This window comes from Loxodonta africana, chromosome 1 (assembly GCF_030014295.1).
Source record: "Loxodonta africana isolate mLoxAfr1 chromosome 1, mLoxAfr1.hap2, whole genome shotgun sequence".
NCBI lineage: Eukaryota > Metazoa > Chordata > Mammalia > Proboscidea > Elephantidae > Loxodonta > Loxodonta africana.
The window spans coordinates 76706439-76712847 of NC_087342.1; the positions used below are offsets into that span (position 1 = coordinate 76706439).

Genomic DNA, 6409 nt, shown 5'->3' on the forward strand with positions numbered 1-6409 from the left:
ATGTTAGGAGCCCTAATACATGGCATAAACTGTATACAAAACATTACTAACAATGCAGAAGAAAAACTAGATAACTGGGAGCTCCTAAAAGTCAAACACCTATGCTCATCCAAAGACTTCACCAAAAGAGTAAAAAGATTACTTACAGACTGGAAAAAGTTTTTAGCTATGACATTTCTGATCAGCATCTGATCTCTAAAATCTACATGATACTGCAAAAACTCAACTACAAAAAGACAAATAACCCAACTAAAAAATGGTCAAAGAATATGAACAGGCACTTCACTAACAAAGACATTCAGGTAGCTAACAGATACTTGAGGAAATGCTCACAATCATTAGCCATTAGAGAAATGCAAATCAAAACTACAGTGAGATTTTATCTCACTCCAACAAGGCTGGCGTTAATCCAAAAAACACAAAATAATAAATGTTGGAGAGGTTGTGCAGTGACTGGAACACTTATACACTGCTGGTGGGAATGTAAAATGGTACAATCACTTTGGAAATCGATTTGGCTCTTCCTTAAAAAGCTAGAAATAGAACTACCATACAATCCAGCAATCCCACTCCTTGGAATATATCCTAGAGAAATAAGAACCTTTCCAAGAACAGATATATGCAAACCCATATTCATTGCTGAGCTGTTTACAATAGCAAAAAGATGTAAGCAACCAAGGTGCCCATCCATGGATGAATGGATAAATACATAAAGACATATTCACACAATAGAGTACTACTCATCGATAAAGAACAATGATAAAGCCGTGGAACATTTCATAACATGGAGGAATCTGGAAGGCATTATGCTGAGTGAAGTCAGTCAGTTGCCAAAGGGCAAATATTGTATAGGACCACTATTATAAGAACTTGAGAAATAGTTTAAACAGAGAAGAAAATATTCTTTGATGGTTATGAGGGGGGAGGGAAAGGGGAGGGAGGGAGGGTGGGAGAGGGGTATTCACTAATTAGATAGTAGGTAAGAAGTACTTTAGGTGATGGGAAAGATAACACACAGTACCGGTGAGGTCAGCACAACTGGACTAAACCAAAAGCAAAGAAGTTTCCTGAATAAACTGAATGCTTCAAACACCAGGGTAGCAGGAGTGGGGGTTTGGGGACCATGGCTTCAGGCGACATCTAAGTCAATTGGCGTAATAAAATCTATTAAGAAAACATTCTGCATCCCACTTTGGAGGGAGGGGTCTGGGGTCTTAAATGCTACCAAGCGGCCATCTAAGATGCATCAATTTGTCTCAAATCACCTGAAGCAAAGGAGAATTAAGACCACCAAGGACACAAGGTAATTATGAGCCCAAGAGACAGAAAGGGCCACATAAACCAGAGACTATATCAGCCTGAGACCAAAAGAACTAGATGGTGCCTGGCTACAACCAATAACTGCCCTGACAGGGAACACAACAGAGAATCCCTGAGGGAGCAGGAGAGCAGTGGGTTGCAGACCCCAAGTTCTTGTAAAAAGACCAGACTTAATAGTCTGACTGAGACTAGAAGGACCCCAGAGGTCATGGTCCCCAGATCTTCTGTTAGCCCAAGACAGGAACCATTCCCAAAGCCAACTCTTCAGATAGGGATTGGATTGGACTATGGGTTAGAAAAAGATACTGGTGAAGGGTGAGCATCTTGGATCAAGTAGACACAGGAGATTATGTGGGCAGCTCCTGTTTGGAGAAGAGATGAGAGGGCAGAGGGGGTCAGAAGCTGGCCAAATGGACACGAAAACAGAATGGAGGGAAGGAGTGTGCTGTCTCATTAGAGGGAGAGAAACTAGGAGTATATAGCAAGGTGTATGTAAGTTTTTGTATGAGAGACTGACTTGATTTGTAAACTTTCACTTAAAGCACAATAAAAATAAATTCAAAAACAAACAAAAGAGAAAAAAAAAAAAAGATTTGCAAGAGGAAGGCACACCAAAATGTAAATGGCATATTTCTTAGGTTATAAAAAAGTTCATCATTTTTCTCAAATGGCAAAAAGAGGCAAAACCATATCTGATTCTTTCTGGAACAGAATGAATAGAGCCTTGAGCCTTGGGTCCTTCAGAATCATCTTTTTGAGAGAAAATTTGAGTATCACATACAATTACTGTTTGCTACCAGGTCTTCATCTCCTTAAAATGCATGTTAAAGACCCAGTGATCTTTCTGTATTTTTATAACTATTACCAAAATAGTATATATTTATTTTTGTGTTTTTGCCCCATACTCAAAACATTTATAATATTATCTACTACCTTTCCCCCTGCAAGCTACTTCCAGCCACTCATAATGACATCATCATCTGTATCAGGGTTTCTATCAGTTAGGGTCTGTCATGGATTGCATTGTGCCCCTCCAAAATATGTGTAAACATGGCTGGGCCATGATTCCCAGTATGTGTGATTGTCCTGTATTTTGTGAATGTAATTTTATGTTAAAGAGGATTAGGGTGGAATTATAACACCCTCACTAAGGTCACATCCCTGATTCAATGTAAAGGAAGTTTCCGTGGTGTGTGGCCTGCATTACCTTGTATCTTACAAGAGATAAAAGGAAAGGGAGGCAAGCAGAGAGTGGGGAACTCATACCACCAAGAAAGCAGCACCAGGAGCAAATTGCATCCTTTGGACCCAGGGTTCCTGCACCGAGGGGCTTCTAGTTCAGGAGAAAATTGATGACAAGGACCTTCACCCAGAGCCAACAGAGAGAGAAAGATTTCCTCTGGAGCTGATGCCTACTAGCCTACTAGACTGTGAAAAAATAAATTTCTCTTTGTTAAAGCCATCCACGTGTGGTATTTCTGTTCTAGCAGCACTAGATGACTATGACAGAGTCTCAACAGGAGACAGATGGCACGTTCAGATTGGGATAACTCAAGGAGGATTTTAGAAGAGGCTGTTTAATAAAGGTGTGGGCAGGTGTGGGGAATGACCAGGGAGAGGGAAGTACACTTGAGCTACTGACAGTAGGGTGACTACTACCACTAGGCCAAAGGGGAGAGGACAGGAGTGATTACCAGAGCTTGACGGAATTTGATGAACTAGCCAGCGATGAGTCACAGAAAGGGATCCAGAGAAATAAATGCTCCAACCTCTCTGCCTTCTCTCACGTTGATCTACTTGTGCTCCCACTAATGAAACTCAATCTGAAGTCAGAGCACAGAGGAGTCCAGCAAGGTAGCCCAGATGGGCCAGGCTTCCATGGTAGAGTAGGCAAAGGGAGGAATCTAGGGGCAAATGGAGGATGTCTAGTCCACAGTCCACCTGGATTCTGAAAGATGCATTTATTCTTTGTGTAATCATCATATTGAAAAATATCAATAGTAGACTGCATTAGGTCACTTGGCTAAAAAAACAAGGTTTATGTATCTAAAGGCTACAGAAGAAAGTTGGCAATATTAAGGTACGCATGCTATACATATGTTAGCAAATTCTCTGCCAGCCAAACTGGTAGTAAATAGAAAATTTGAGTCTCAAACTGGGGTATCTTTGACCCCAAAGCCTTGATCTCAACCACTATTTTGCCCAATTTCATCCTTGGGATGAAAGTCAATACCCAAAAGAGCAGGAAAACCCAGTAGTCAGAGTAATTTTCAGAAGTACTTTTTTATATACTCTTGCGAAAACGTTTTAAATTAATATTCAGTATTCAAAAACACTACACTTTACAAGGAAAATAGGGTGTCTGATGAAGCAGTTTCTGAAATGCAGATCAGCACTAAACTTTCTACCAGAGAGCCTTTAAACTAACAATAGTGGTAAGAAGAAAGAAAAAAAATCTGGCTCATAGGTCACTTGATAAATACAAAAGACTTCTTTTTTTAAAAAAATATACTTGTTGTATGCAAGTGTTAGAAGTGCAACCTATTTATTTATTGAGATGAATAGAGTAGCTTTTTAATGAATGCCAGTTTAAAGTAGAGGCTTTGACACTAAAAGTCCTGGGTTTAAATTCCCATATGTGAGCTGTGTAACTTGAGCCTGTTACTCAATCTTTCTAAACTTTAGTTTTCTCTTTTGCGAAACTGGTGTGGTACTACCTTCCCTAGACTGTTCCCTAGGAAGGTTAAAAAAATTTTTATACGTATAAAATTTAGAATCACTGTCTGCTCCTTTAGTAAATATTCAATAAATGGTAGCATTTCTTAGCATACATTATCTTCACATTAACTCAGAAGATGGTCATTTCTTTAATACCAACATTTCACAAGATTTAACGTTTTTTATTAATTTCTTCTCTGTCATCATGATTTTATTCTTAAAAATCCTATGTTGTGCCACTCACCTATCTTCCCTGATGACAGTCATTATAATATCCAGTGACTTACAAATGCCTGTGAGTCTGGTAAATCTTCCTCTGTTGAGCACAATAATATCCATCACTATCAGAGCTTGGGTGGTAACCTGCTTTTCTCTACCTTCCCAAGGGCTGCTTCTTCTTAGGTTTATATAAACCTCACAACAACCACGCCGGTTGTTGTGAGGTTTACATAAATTACTTAGAACAGTGCCTGGCCCATGATAAACTCTATGCAAATATTATCTGTTCATGGTATTTAGAAGGTGGCCTGTAGAGGTTCAGGCAGAGCCAGATCTCTCTGTGGTGGAAGTGTAGGATAGAATTTTCTGGTGAGTTCTTCATTTACCAAAGAGCCTGTGTTGCTTCTCATTGTACCATTTTTGTTGTTATTATTAAAAACACACCTACTGATTCAAATATAGTCAATGCAATAGCCATTGAGGTTTTTGTTTCTTTTCTCGTGCCTGTGTGGGGAAACGTTGGTCACTGGTCTATTGCTCTCAGTCCTGTCTGTTAGGCATTAAAAATAAATAAAAAATAAATAAAAAATAAATAAAAAAAATTTTTTTTTAATAGGCAAGCTATTCCTTCCTTTACACAGATTTCCCCTTCTCATTGACAGAAATTATTCCATAAGAGCCGAAGGCTTCGTATTCCATGGGTGCATTTGCTTTTGACAGCTAGCTGCAGCTTCCCTGGCCAAAAACCAAACTGGCCTGTCTTGATTAGAGGCTCCAAGAAGGGGAGATTGAAAACGAGGTTACTGCGTGGGCACTTTGTGCAGAGGCAAAATGTCCTCAATGAATCTCTAAAGGAGGTCAAGTAAGAGCAGGGAGCGCGTGGTGGGCAGAGACTTGACCTCCGTCACGCGCCGCACAAATAAGGCGTGCTTACACTACTCGCCCGCCCACTGTTCTTGTAAGAGGTGCATGACTGGCCGACTGTGGCTTCGAGTGAGGTTTCCAGGCTGACTAGGGGAAGGCTTGGCGGACCCCACAGGCAGCCAGGAGGAGCTGGCTAGCGAGGCGGGGAGTGCGGCCTGGTGGGCTGCGGGTTTCGGGAGGCTCGCAGAGGGAGCGCCTAGCGGGCTCGGCTTTTCGGGGTGCTGGGTCTAGGCGGAGTCTCAAGAGCTCGCGTGACGGTGCGCGGCAACGCCGCGCTGCGGCCTAATAGTAGGCGTCTTCCACCCAAGCCGTTGCTTCCCGGAGGAGGGCCCGGAGTTCGCTCGCCCTTTATCCTCGAGGCTTCTAGAAAGAGCATCCCTGGATCCCCGGGAAATGCGGCCTCAGGTGGCGCAGGAAGATCATACATACACACGTTCCCGGAAAAGACATAAACCACTTGATCACAATGTGTTTTGTTCGTTACTCCAGGCGTCGCGGGGGTTGGTCTCTCGCCTCCACGCGCTCACTGGCTCGGTCGACAAGCGGGAGCTGGGAGCCGGGCTCTGGGCGCTCCTAACTCTGTAGAGAGCACACGGAGAAACCTGGGAAAGCATGCTCCAGTGGCGCAATCGGTTAGCGCGCGGTACTTATACAGCAGTATATGTGCGGGTGATGCCGAGGTTGTGAGTTCGAGCCTCACCTGGAGCATGTTTTCTTCCCTTTATGATTTTAGATCCATTTCCTTCTAACAGGAAAGGAAAATACATGCATATTTTTCCCTCCTTAAAGAGAAACCTAAAACGAGCTTACTATATTTCTTTATGGTGAGACCGCGGAGATTCCGATTAAGGAGGATAATATTTGGACAATTTCAAACACGGAAAGAAAATCACAAACTCGAATGAGGCAAATTGAATTCACCCCAGCAAATTCATTTCTCTTCAATCACGAGACTTAACAGAGAAGTTGTACAGCATCAAAGAAGCCTCTCCCGCCCTTTCCCCCGCCTTTCTTTAAGCTATTCCTCAGCTATTTGTGGACTGAGCAAGAAAGCAGGAAAACTGGGCCTTTTGCTCTGCTATTTCAGGCAGCTGTTCCCAGGACTCGCGGATGTGCATAATAAACTGCACACGGACATCTCGGCCTTGGTGTCCACAAGGTTTGCAGTGATGGGCTTGCTGAACTCCACTAACCTAAATGTGCTCTGATTGGAACTGCACCGCTTTCT

General features: G+C 42.3%; 1 non-coding gene across 1 annotated transcript; it reads left to right on the plus strand.

Moving 5' to 3' along the window:
• The first annotated feature begins 5795 nt into the window (after window positions 1-5795).
• Window positions 5796-5889, plus strand: TRNAI-UAU (transfer RNA isoleucine (anticodon UAU)). Its single transcript has 2 exons — window positions 5796-5833; window positions 5854-5889. It is a non-coding gene; the product is annotated as a tRNA-Ile (tRNA).
• Window positions 5890-6409: the final 520 nt, after the last annotated feature.